A 13308-nucleotide genomic window follows, 5' to 3' on the forward strand; every position below is an offset into this window, starting at 1 on the left:
GGGGAAGCAAAGGATGTAAGGATTTAGGATTAGTTTGTAAGATCTGCTGACTGGTCTCAGGGGAAGCAACACATCAGCTGCGTCTCAAGGACATTACGTGCTGATGGCTAGGTTTCAGACTGAGTATCATGATTTGTTTGGCTCAACACATTTGGGTTTCTTCCATTTGAATGTACATATTGTAAGGTTTGCTTCTAGCTGCAACAACTGTCACTGCCAAGCATCAAGAGAAATTTGTCACGCTAGATCTTTGAATCAGGCCATCAACAAACATCAAATCAGTGTTTCACATCATGCAATAACATGCGTTTTTGCATGTCACTAGTTTAGAAACACAGATCCGAAATAAACTGCTTCTTTCATCTTCATCTTTTCTCTCCCTCCTTCCTTCCTTCCTTCCTTCCTTCCTTCCTGCCTGCCTCTCTCTCTCTCTCTCTCTCTCTCTCTCTTTCCCTTCCTTCCTTCCTTCCTTCCTTCCTTCCTTCCTTCCTTCCTTCCTTTCTTTCTTTCTTTCTTTCTTTCTTTCTTTTGAAACAGGGTTTTATTCTGTAGCCTTGGCTGTCCTGGAACTCACTTTGTAGATCAGACTTGCTTTGAACTCACAGAGATCCATCTGTGTCTGCCTCCCAAGTGTTGGGATTAAAAGTGTACACCACCACCACCCAACCTGCCTTTCTCTTTCTTCCTTCCTTTCTTCCTTTCTTTCTTCCTTTCTTCCTTCCTTCCTTTCTTTCTTTCTTTCTTTCTCTTTTCTTCCTCCCTTCTTTTCTTTCTTCTTTAAAATTGTTGCACAAATCCTTTCAGACAATTCTACTAAAAGTTTACTCCTGTTTCTAAATCATGTTATCAAGGCATCCTATGCATTCAGGGAAGAAATCCAAGTCTCAGCATTTAGTTTGATGTGTCTTAATCAATACATGGATCCACGTCACCAACACAGCCAAGATATAGAATCTGTCAATCACCCTTAACTTCCCTTCATGATTTTGTTTGCAGCTGTCTCCATCTGTTCCCCCCCACACACACACACACATCAAGAAACCATCGAACTTTTGTTCACACTACAATAGTTTTGCTTGATTTAGAACTTTACATGAAAGCATACTATGGTGGTTTAAATGAGAAATGCCCCCCACCCCTGTAGTCTCAGACATTTGAACACTTGGTTACCCTGCTAGGGGAAGTTTAGGAGGGGCAACCTTGTTGGAGGAATTATGTCACTGAGGAGCTTCAAGCCTGTCTATGTTCAGTTTGTTCTCTCCTCTATGGGCTTGTAGTATCAGATGTGAGCTCTCAGTTTCCTGTGCTTGCTGCTGTGCCTCCACTCCATCATCACGGACTTGAAGCCTCAGGAACCTCAAGGCCAAACAAACTCTTCCTTCTGTAAGTTGCCTTGGTCACAGCGTTCTACTACAGCAACAATACAGTAACTAATGCACATGTATATGGTAGGCGTTCTTCAGCATCTGGCCTGGTCTGTCAGCACAGTGGGTCTTGGTACTGTTGTGTACATGAGCACTTTGTTCACTATCATGGCTTACCAACATTCTGGTGTCTAGATTCCCTATACCTGGCTTATCATTTCCTTTGCTGGGGGCTAGCTGGATTGTTTCCCAGATCTCAGGTACAAATCCTCATCTGGGTACATATTTCCTTTTCTCTTACTGAGTACTGTAGAGTTGGCGGGTCTTGGGAAAAGCTTATGCTGAACTTTAAGAAGCTGTCGGAGAGTTCTATCTTTTCATTTTCCATTTCTACCAGCAGTGGGAGGGCACGCTGGCTCAGCACCTGCCTACTCATTGGCTGTCAGTCTCAAACATGTTAGCTATCTGTGGGCATGTGCTAGCATCTCATACTTTAACTTTGGCCTGCTTCTAACAAGCATAGAGTGTGAACATAGCTGTACACTTAAAATTTCCCAAATAAATGAATAGCCCTAAATCGCCTCTTGAGCTACTCAGCCTAGACTCGATTGTGTGTACACAGGGCTGACTACGGTTCTGCCATCAATGCCTGCCTGAGCTGTAACCATTACAAAGTTGCCTTTATAAATACGCTGCATCACAGACATTCTAACATTTTATTTCTTTTAAGAGCTATGGAAATAAGAGAAAAGTTATTCTGCTTCCTTCTGCCTTTGGTTGCTGTAAATAACAATTGTCTGGCCCAGCCAGGGGAGATGGGCAATAACAGGTCTCCATCCCATTGTGGTATATAGGGTGGTGTTGGTTTTACCATGGTTGGAGTACAAGCAGGGTAACCTACAGAAAAACCTGGTTTCCCCTCTAGAACTGTCACAGGAAGCCCTGGGCCTAAGCAACTTCTTGGTTCCTCTCCTCGCTATTCACAGTGAAGTTTCAGTACACTCATCCGTTATTTCACAGCTGTTGGCAGGAAAGCCAGAGTGCAGATACCAAGACTCCCCCACAGCCAGTCGGCCAGGCCACATGCAGGTCCGATGCCAGGTAAATATGCGCAGTGTGAGAGTTTAATCAGAGGCGCCCAAGAGGAGCAGGCGGTTCTTCTTTTCAAGGAAATCTCTCTTTGGGTAGCTATTAGGTTACTGAATGAGAAATGGCACAAAAGAAATGATGGCTCCTTGTGGTCTTTCAGATCATTAAAAAGTAACCCAGGTGCAAGGGCACTGATCATTTCCTAGGCTCCAGGAGATGAAAGAGGAAGATTGACCGCCAACCTGAGGCTTCCCGGAGGCCAAACCATTAGCCCAGGGCAAAGGTGGGGTCATCAGTTCTAGGGAAAGTGGGGCTCAGAGGGGATTGCTTCTCTTTGGTGGAGAAGTAACCTGTTGACTAAGCTGATTTTGCTCTTCCAAAGGCTGTTTGCATTTGAGGAGCCTTGTACTGCTGAACTCACAGATCTTGTTTTTCTGGTACCTTCTACCCAATGAGACCCCAGAATGCCCGCCCCAGCTCTCTCTCTCTCTCTCTCTCTCTCTCTCTCTCTCTCTCTCTCTCTCTCTCTCTCTCTCTCTCTCTCTCTCTCTCTCTCTCTCTCTCTCTCTCTCTCTCAGGTAAATCTGGGGAGTCATGCTTTTGGTGCTAGGGCAAAGGGGTTCCAAGAAACTATTAGCAGAGAGCAATCAACCACCCACACACACTTTGGTTTCAGGCCTGGCGAGAGGCTCTGTGGCTTGCTCTTCATCTGGTGAATTGAAATGACAGTGTCCTACGGTCTCTGGCTCTTGCCAAGAACACATGGGGTCTAGTCACGACTGGGCTAAAATGTGTAGCTGTTGTACTCTGAAAATGCTTCAGATTAACCAAGCATTTTCCCCATCAAGTTGCTTCTCTTCCTCAAATGCTCAGAATCAAACTGCCCCTTAAATGGGGCCCTTTAGCAGCAAAGTACCACATGGAGTGAAATCTCTAAGATGGTGAAGGAGAGAGGCCGAGAGAGAGGGCTGAAGCTAATGTAAGTAGATTTCAGAAGCTGCAAAGTAATCTGAAAAACAGATCCACAAGAAATAAGATTTTACTATTAAGATGACACATACTGTAGGGGAGTTATCTTAGTCTGTGTGCTAAAACAAACTGCCTGAGTCTGGGACATTTATAGAAATCAAAATTTACCTCCTACAGTCATGGGGGCTGAGAAGTACCAGCTAGCTACAGAAGCCCTTCAGTAAGTTTCTGGTATGAGCCAATTGCTTAGGAACAGTATCATGCTGGTGTCCTTACTTCACATGAGCTATAGAAAGTGCAGGAGGGACAGCCATTGTCCTTCTATATCGGAAGGGCCTGAGCTAGTGTCTTCCAGCCCTGACTCTAGTCTGGTGTTCATACCTTCACCCCTCAGAGCTGTGCAAGTCACCACAGTGGTAGTTCAGTCCCAACACATGAACCTGGAAAACACGGAGACCCTAAGAAGAGGAAAGACCACCGCAGATCAATACATGCCACGGACTGGGTTTCTCCCGGGACCCCTTATTCCGCGGGGTGATCAAAGTTCTGGCCAGGTGGGCCAGGGATTCAGTGCGTGATAAATAGAGTCAACACAAAGAAGTGTGGGATCTGAATGTATTTCTTAAAAAATGGCACGAGACTTTTACAGTCATTGCAAAACAGAAAGAGAAATCTGGCCGCTCAGTAGTCGAGGTACATCTGAGGCCATCTAAAACACATTGGGTCTAAAACAGCAGCCATCTCCTCTGGACTGGTGCTGCACCCCCCAGGCTCTGAGCATGCTCGGGCCGCATGGGTCCTGTTGGAGCACCAGGGGAGCTGCGGTGGGCCGTAGAGGCTCGAACCTCGAATCTTGAATGCTGACTGCTCCACACTGTCTCTCACACACACTTGGCTCAAGGTCCAACCCATCCTAGGTAAAACTCCCACTATGCTAATCTTCTGGGCAAGTAGAGACATGTCTCTTTCTTGCTAATTCCTAGGAGTGGTTCAGCTGCAGTACCTGACTGAGAATGAGGATTCTACTTGACCTTGCCCTGGGATAAATCTCCTATTCTCTAAGCTTCAATGTCCTACCCACAATGCTGAAGGCAATTAGCCTAGATGGGTAACATTCTTTACGAAATTCCAAGCCAGGGTTTGGCTAAGATGTTGGAACATTGGTAAAGGTCAAAGAGCAATGTCCAATTTTGTCTAGCTATTAATAAATCATATCTTGGTGGTACCTAGCACGCGAGTTCACAAGGACATATCTGGGCTACCTCTGAGTTAGGGGATGCCACGACTGACTGAATACCCAGGGGGCACAAACTCCCTTTGAAGTCATAATGCCGCTTGTCTTCAATCAGGCTTTTACCCCTGATATTGCAGATGAAACTGGAGTAGATGAGTGGGCATGGCAAGTACACTGTCCTTAACATCTCTAAGACCTACCATCAATTAGGGAAACCAGATCTCAGTTCAAAGGTGATCTTGGTCTCCAGACTCTTGGCTTTTTAAATCAAGCACATGTTGATACAGAAGCCCAGTGAGTTAACTTAGAAACCCTCCCATAGGTCAAGGCTCCAATGGAGGGGAGGGGTTCAGGGGAGGCAGGCTTGCTGCTGTTTTAGCTCTCTTCTCTCTTCTCTTCTTCACTCTCCAAATGAGCTCTTCCTTGGAACATCCTTAAAAAGTCATTTTAGTGAAGCCCTGCTCCACCTTGCTCAGCTCCAGTGTCACTGATGGTGGCCACCATGGCAATAACACTTGCTGGGGAATACCAGGCACCATGGTGCTATTTGTGGCTTTTTCTCACTAAATTAAAAACATTCTTATGGGGGACTATTACCTGTCATTTCACTGGTGCAGATGACAATGAAGACAAAAGTGAGGTATCTCATATCAAAGGCAGAACAATGGCTTTTGAAAGATGTCCTCAATCTAACCACTGAATGTGTCTACATGGTGGCTCATATAATGAGGGGGCTTTCAGATGTAATGTATTAAAGATCTTGAAAGGGGGAAAGCACACTGGATTATGCAATCCGCATGGGTTCACAATCACAATGCAATCCATTGCAACCACAAGAGTCCTTCTAAGAAAAAGGCAGAGAGAGTCTGAGTCAAGGAAGGAAATGTAATAACTAAAGCAGAAGCCAAGGAAATGAATCTCCTAGGGGATGGATTCTCCCTTAAAGCCTTGAGGAAGAACACACACAACACTTCATTTTAGCCTTATAAGACCCATTTTTTAGATATGTGGCCCCTAGCCTATAAAGCAATATATCTGAATTGTTCCAAACCTCTAATAATTTCTACAGATTTTTTTTTTTAAATAGTAGCAGCAACAAGAAACCAGTATCATTCCATGTTGTAATGGTCATGAAAGTGTAGGTTTAGGCCTATAACACCCCATGTAGTCCTGCTCTCAGGTAATGTTCTAGCTTTCTGATCCAACACTGAGGTTCTATAATGTGGCTGTGGTGTTATCTGCTCTAGGATGTTCCTAAATCTAGTTTTCTAAAGTCTGAAACTTCAGCTATGCAAATGCTTGGTATTGTTTCCTTAACAGGTTCCCTATTGCCACCCTTTAACTCTGTTGTCAGTGCAAGGATGAGAAGTGTTGACAGGCTGGACAGAATTCTGTGACTCATGCATTTGGAGTCCGTGGGAGAGTGAGGAAGAAATAGAAGCTAGCAACTGGAGACACTGAAGTTACTGGAGAAAAAGAACCTGAAATCAAAGAGGTGAAGTCAGGATAGATTCACGTAGGAAAATCTCAGGGGGTGTGCATTTTTAGTATTCAGGATTAAAAATTAGAAGTGACTTTCCAATAATTGGCTTTTAAAGCATATATGAGAAGACAATCAACATATTTAAGATAAGGAATCCTCAGGGAACCTACGGGAATTTAAAAATCTTTTTTTGTGAAAGTAGGATGTGAGAAGATAGAGAGTAAAAGTCTACCAATTCTGATACTTCAGGAACCAATTCCTGTCACATTTCTTCTCTAAGTTTTCCCTTAACCAGTCTGGCCCAAAGGAATTCCTCTCCACTGGCATAGAAATCCCAGCTTGACCATGCAACTACATGTGCATTTACCACTTACTGTCCTGTATTGAGAACTCCACTTCTTTGTCAACCAACTGCATTTACATGCTGGGAGAAGGGAGGAGCGCATCTTTTATGTGCCATATGTTTCCATGGGACACAGAACGTACAGAACATACCCAATCAGGTAACATATCCAGTTTCTAAAAGCTTTGGCTCATGAGAAAATGATCTGAATTATCCTGTAATTTCTGCTAAAGTTTTAACATCATCCATTTGTCCATCGTGTGGACTCCCATCTTTTGATCTGATATCCCAAGTATCTACTATCACCTTCTTTTTTGTAGCCCTGAACTGGAATCCTGGATCTTGGTCTTAAAGCATATACTGTGGTGGACCACACAGGTCTTTCTATCAGGATGGAGGCACTTGTTCAGCAGCTGGGGATTAAGAGAGATGATGGTTCACAGGTGAACCATTCTCTAGGTAAGGATTGTCTTCATAATGAGGACCACCTTACTTCTTCATATCGCTTTTGAAGACACAATCATAAGTGTATAATAGTCACCTACCTCCAGATAATAGTTCATCTTTTAAGCCAAGGCTAGCCCATCTTCAACACTCTCTGTTCCACTAGCTGAGACTTTTAGTACAACTCTATAGTAGTTTAACTCTTCCCTCTTTCCAAGCCCACCTGAATGTGGCTTCACATCCATAGGAGAAAGCAGAAAGCTTTCCCTACTAAACTTCCTGCAAACAAATCTACACTATGATCTGTTTCCTAGGAAACTTGCTTAGTGACAGATCCCACATACAAACTGGGGTGGTTCGAATGAGAATGACCCACATAGGCTCATATGATTGAATACTTGGTCCCCAGTTGGTAGAACTACTTGAAAAGGATTATGTGTGGCCTTGTTGGAAAAAGTATGATACTGGGGGAAGGCTTTGAGGTTTTAAGAGATTCATGCTATTCCTAGTCTCTCTCTCTCTCCCTCCCTCCTCTCTCGCTCTCTCTCTGCTTCCAAAACCTTGCAAATTAAGAGGTCAGTTCTCAGCCGTTGCCCTGCTATCTATCCTAGACTCTAAGCCTAGAAAACCATGAGCCCTAATTAAACAATTTCTCTTATAAGGTTGCCTTAGTCATGGTGTCTTATCACAGCAATAGGAAAGTAACTACAACACCAATAAATACAAATAAAGGAAGACTAGACAATATGTACAGCAAGAGGGACTGAAAAGTGTTGCCTCACTAAAACCAAGCCATGTGCAATGTACCCATGACTGGCAAGTGAGCACAGCCACTACCCTTGGTCACTATGTGCCAGATAGGTGCATTTGGGCCATGTCAATCTCTCCATCAGTGCAGACCAACAGAATTTCTGTGAAGATTGGAAAGCTGTCCCCCATACCTGTGCCGTGCAATATGACAGCCATTAGCTACCTGTGCTTACTGAAAGGTAGATATTCTTAGGTGACTAGGAAATTGAATGTTGATTGTTGACTTATATTTAACCTTAGTCACATTGATCCAGGCTACTATACTGAACAAGAAACTTCCCATGAAGATGAACCAGGCAGGTCTATAGAGGCAGGATGCCACGATGCTTCTAGTTCTTTTACTACCACCACTCCGTGCTTCCAGGAATGCTTGGTCTAATTTCTTTACAATCGTCCAAGTGAGGTATACATAGGAACTGTGCGCTTATAGTCTAGTTATTAAAGAGATCAATAATGATCGTTAATGTTGTCTAAATGGCCAAGAACTTTGCAACAAGTCGATAACAGTATTGTTAAAGGCGTTTGTCACCCTGACAGGTGCTCACTGTCATCATCCTGCTAGACCTTCATGGTGTTGTTCTTCAGAGGTACGACACGTATCTGAGTCTACTTTGGAATGAAACGGTAGCCCCTTCATTGACTGCATATGTGTGTAAATTTGATTCATGCCTTTTCTTTTACATTTGGCCCATGATCTCTGGAAAGTTTAGTTTCGTGTTTCATGCTGAAGAAAAGGATGAAGGAAGATGGGGAAGATTAAAAAAAAATAGCAAGAAATATTTGCCACATGAGGTGGGCAGGTTCAAAGTTTTCAAACCTTTAGTGCCAGCTTGTCCCCTGATTAAGAGAGTCTCTTTTTCTCACCCAGAAATGTCACATGGGATCCAGAGGGAGAATGTGTAAAGTACACCTCAGTTCATGGTCACCCCAAAATGGACTCAATTCAACGCCTCAACAGCAGTCATTCACATCCCTGCCTACCGAATACCAATCCTTACAGAATCAGGATGAGCCAGTAATTGCAGCTGATATTGAATTCCATGCAATTTGAAAATATTCTGTTTACTTAAAACCCAGAAGCCTGGTATGTGAGGAAGAATCCAGGCATGAGCAATGGTAGTTAAATTTGTACATTTTTCTTTCTTGTTGCAGTTTTATCTTTTCTGAGCACTTTAATGAAGACTCCAGAGGAAAGAATTAAATGTCTGCCGGTTCAATTACCAAATAATGAAAAGGTCGAAAGGAGCGCCACGCGCTGTGTGCTGGGCTCCTGCATCAGCCTATTCTTAGAGACAAAATCATTTTTTTTTTTTTTTTGCTGTTCACAATCACATTTAGCTACCCACAAACGATGCAGTCAAGAGTTGGGAGAAGCAGTAGGAACCACGAACTGGTACTGCTCACCCTCACAGGCCAAAGGGACCCAGCCCTCAGGGAACAGCTCCGACCCACACAGCAGGCTGCCTCAGCCTCTTTAAACTGCATGCTTTGAGAAGATTCTAGGCATCCTAAGCCCAGAATACATTTTGTAACCAGCCTGTGTTTAGACCACATGCAGGGAAAGCCCAGGGGAGAGAACAGACCGACCATCAAGGGTTTCATGGACTCCCTGCAGTCTTGACAGCATCCTGAAAGCTGCCCTTGTCTCTAGCTCACCCCAACTGTACACCGAAAACACATTTCATAACACTAGGGTCCTCTGCAGGCCACATTGCTTTGGGGTTTAATAGAATATGACTTGTTTTTTTTTTTTTCTTTGATAAGTGTGTTAAATTTTAACTGCATTTGCGTGTTAAATTTTAACTGCATTTCTAAGTCGACACACAAACACGCACATGCGTGGAGGACAGTGAGCTATTTCAATGCGTGTGGACACTGCACAATGATTGTATCTGAGTAACTGGTTCATCCATCGTGTCTAATGTGTCATTTCTTTATGTCAGGAACACTCAACATCGTTTCTACTATCTATTTTGAAATATGCAATGAGTTTTTAATCAACCCTATCTACCTGGGATGTGCCATGGAGCATTAGCATGCACTTTCCTTCTCCTTCCTTCCCTTCCCTTCCCTCCCTGTCTCCCTTCCCCTCCCCCTCTTCCCCCTCCCCCTCTCCCCCATCTTTCTGGCTGTGTATCTTGACCACTCCCACTCTCTTCTCCTGAATATTAGTTTCAGTGCTATAAAAATCAAGTCTCCCTGGAATTATACAAGGAAGAGGCAATTAGGCATTGTTCCTTCTCACCTCAATATTCAGGGCAACAGCCTCCCCATTTATGCTGGGGTCTCCACTCACATTGGAGCACCAACACTGAATGGCTCAGTACATATATAACTGGACAGCTTCCATTTTGCTTTCAAATGTAATTCTTCTTTAGTTTATACAAAAAAAAGAGCCTTGTTCTTAGGAAAAAAATAAATCACACTGAACTATTCAGATGAAGGGTCTGATGTCTGTGTGTATAAACATACATGGGCATTATATGTTTTATATGAATATATTCATGCTTATATGGGTTCCATACAAATCTTCATGTATGTGCAGTTATGGTAAGAAAGAACAAAGGGAGACAATGGGGTAAAGATACGTAGGTGAAACAACTAAAGAAGTTGGAGTCATCTGTAAATTGATTTGGATTTTGAAGCTTATCTGGAAGTTGAAACTATTTCTAAACAAAAGGTTTTAAATTTTGTTTTCCCCTTTCTTCCTTTCTGAAATAGCTTCTTGCCAGAGGCTCTTACTCTCATGTAGCAGCCACCCGGAGTGAAAAACAGCCATGAGGAGGGTCACCTGAGAGAACGACCAAGCCACTCTGTGCTTAAAATGAGAACTTACTTGCAGAACTTAATCGCACCAAGGGTTCTAGAATGGTCCCTGGGTAGTGCTGGTGCCTCCTGGGGATCTGAGGTGTAGCTGGAGACCAGGTTATGGGTTGGGAATGCAGGACTATCTTCAGCTAATTCTTTCTACTCTCTCTCTCTCTCTCTCTCTCTCTCTCTCTCTCTCTCTCTCTCTCTCCCTCCCTCCCTCCTTCTCTCTCTCTCTCTTAAAAAGCTACAAACAAGAATGCTGAATATTTAAAGTTTTAAAGACAGCTATGCTATCCTCACCATACTTTAAATGAGAAAACAAGCTGCATGAAAAACAGAAAATGCCTAAATTATTTACACTGTGCTCTGGGGAGGAGCTACTATGGACAGTAAACACATAAGCTCACTTCCACATTAGGATGAAATTTCAAGTTAGGAATAGATATTAATCCTTATTATCTCTCCTATACTAACCAGCAACAGCACTGAAGGACACAACTGAAGGAAGATGTGAGAAGTGAGCCACACCTGAGGTCTTCAACTCCTCACCCCTAAAGATACATCTAACAATCCAAGCAAAGGGGGCTTTCATGCAAGAGGCCCTGCTGCATGAGTTTATGTCTCTTATTATTATGTCATAGAAGACCACCAGGAAGGAGTGGATGTCAAGTAAAAACTGGGAGGAGATATTTGCCAAAGAGGTTATACCTCATGAAGGTTAACCCAGAGACTATAAAACGCATTCCCACAGATGAATTAGAACCGATTCACATGAAAAAATTGCCAAAATCCACGAGTAAGCCCTATGCAGAAGATAAGAGCTCAAAAGCCAAGAAACAGAGTCATCAGTAAGTGGAAATGCAAATTCAGACCTTAAGGAGTAAGTCATAAGTTCCAGTCTGGTAGAAATGACTCATTTTTTTCAGCACTGAAATCTGACAAAGGTATAAAGCAGTGATAGTTCCTACATCTTGTTACAGAGTAAAATGTGATATACACACACACATAATTTAATTTAAAAATTAGAATAGAGCATGGCCTCCCCTTGGTGTCTGCCTTTGCCAAGTAGTGTGGGACAGGATGTGCTCCGTTTTTTATGAGAAACGAAATTGGCATTATGTAGTCAAGCTGAATGACCTGCATGGCCTAATAGCCAACAGTTTCATTCCAAGGCACGTGCCCAAGAAACGCCAGCAAAGATGCCATGTCTGCTGTGTAAGAATTTTCATAGAAAAGCTTTTACAGTGAAAGCCACCGGAGCCTTCCAACTGTGTGGGAGACCATCAGCTGGAGACATGCCAGACAAGAAGACACTAGGCCACATATACAATATATAAACAATAGCTACAATTTTAAATGAAACAAGGTTAAAAATGAATATGAAACAACAATATCAACAAAGATGACCCTTCAGATATGTTGGGTGAAGAAAGCAAATCTAGTTGATCTATGGCTTAATTTGTGGAACACTCATGGATGATAGGCATTAGCCCATGGAGCATGCATTGGTGAGATGAAGTGGGGACCATGGATGCTGGATTTCTCCTCTCCAATACTGCTGAAGCTAAAGCTTGGAATATGGTTTGTTCACTGAAATTTCAAATCACTTTACTTCTGCTTCTTTGGTGACTTTCATTCTTCATCTCTTTGGGTGTTAGTTTCGAATCAGACATTTAACTTGGCATGTATGTGTGTGTGTGTGTGTGTGTGTGTATGTATGTGTGCGCACACGCACACACACACTAACTGCAGTATCACACTGCGCCGACACAGACACGGTGCCATTACTCCAGGAGAACATGCTGTCACTAATGGGTTCACAGTGCTCACTTGTATTAATTCTAGAGTGGTGGCTGCATTCCATATGGTTTCCTAGGGCTTGAGTAATTAGGAGCATTACCAATTTGAAATGTCACCCAGACTCCAAATTTGGCTGTCAGGCTGTCTATACTTGCAGAAATACCAATGTTCTCATCTTGCTGCTTCTTCCCAGGCATGGCAACATCTTCTCTTGGCATGATCCATTATGAGAGCAGCCATGGCTCTCATAATTTGGGAAGGAGAGGCCACTCAGGTGGAGAGAAAAGCCCATCTCCACAAAGAGAAAAACTTTGCCACAGTTACAAGGCTCTGTAGAGTTTTCTTCAACTCCCCTTAGAGTCTAAGTTCTCGAGAAAGAATGGAAATTGTACGTGGTTACAGTGGATGGCTCTGGTGCCAGATGCCCTTGAGACCCTCCTGTGCAGTTCCTCCTCTGATTTACCAGGGTGTTAGAAAGCATTTCTTAGAACAGTGTTTTCTAATTTTCTTGATCATCCAGACTAAAGCAAAGAAGTATCTAGCTTCTGGAGTAGAGATGGAAACAGGACACGGAGAGAAAAGGGAAAGAAATAGGGGAGAGTGACAAGGCTTTTGCCAAATTGGTCCATTTGGTAGGATGGCACATTAACAGCCTCTAATCACATTTTACCAGGAAACACACAGAAAAAAATGATAAATTGTGTTTGTGACCTCTCTTGTTGCTGTAAAAAAAAAAAAAAAAATGCTTGACAAAGGCAACTCAAGAAAAGAAACATTCATTTTGGATCACGGTTGATGAGGGAGTCATGGCAGCAGGTGCGGGTGGTCACGTCACACCTGCAGTCAGGAAGCAGATGATGTATGCTCAGTTTGCTTTTATGTGTGTCCGCCCCTCCCTCTCCCCTCCCCCCACAGGCGATGAAATGGTATTATTCACACTTAATAATCTTTGCATATCAAT

At 43.2% G+C, this 13308-nt stretch overlaps 1 long non-coding RNA gene across 2 annotated transcripts in view; it reads right to left on the reverse strand.

Annotated features, from left to right (window-relative positions):
• LOC116101133 overlaps positions 1-11104 on the reverse strand; it is a 14427-nt gene extending 3323 nt beyond the window's left edge. For both annotated transcript variants that reach the window (XR_004122801.1, XR_004122802.1), the window contains exon 1: positions 11022-11104. This is a non-coding gene — a long non-coding RNA (uncharacterized LOC116101133). The remainder of the gene's footprint in view (positions 1-11021) is intronic.
• Positions 11105-13308: the final 2204 nt, after the last annotated feature.

The sequence above is a fragment of the Mastomys coucha genome, unplaced genomic scaffold (genome assembly GCF_008632895.1).
Source record: "Mastomys coucha isolate ucsf_1 unplaced genomic scaffold, UCSF_Mcou_1 pScaffold21, whole genome shotgun sequence".
Classification (NCBI taxonomy): Eukaryota; Metazoa; Chordata; class Mammalia; order Rodentia; family Muridae; genus Mastomys; species Mastomys coucha.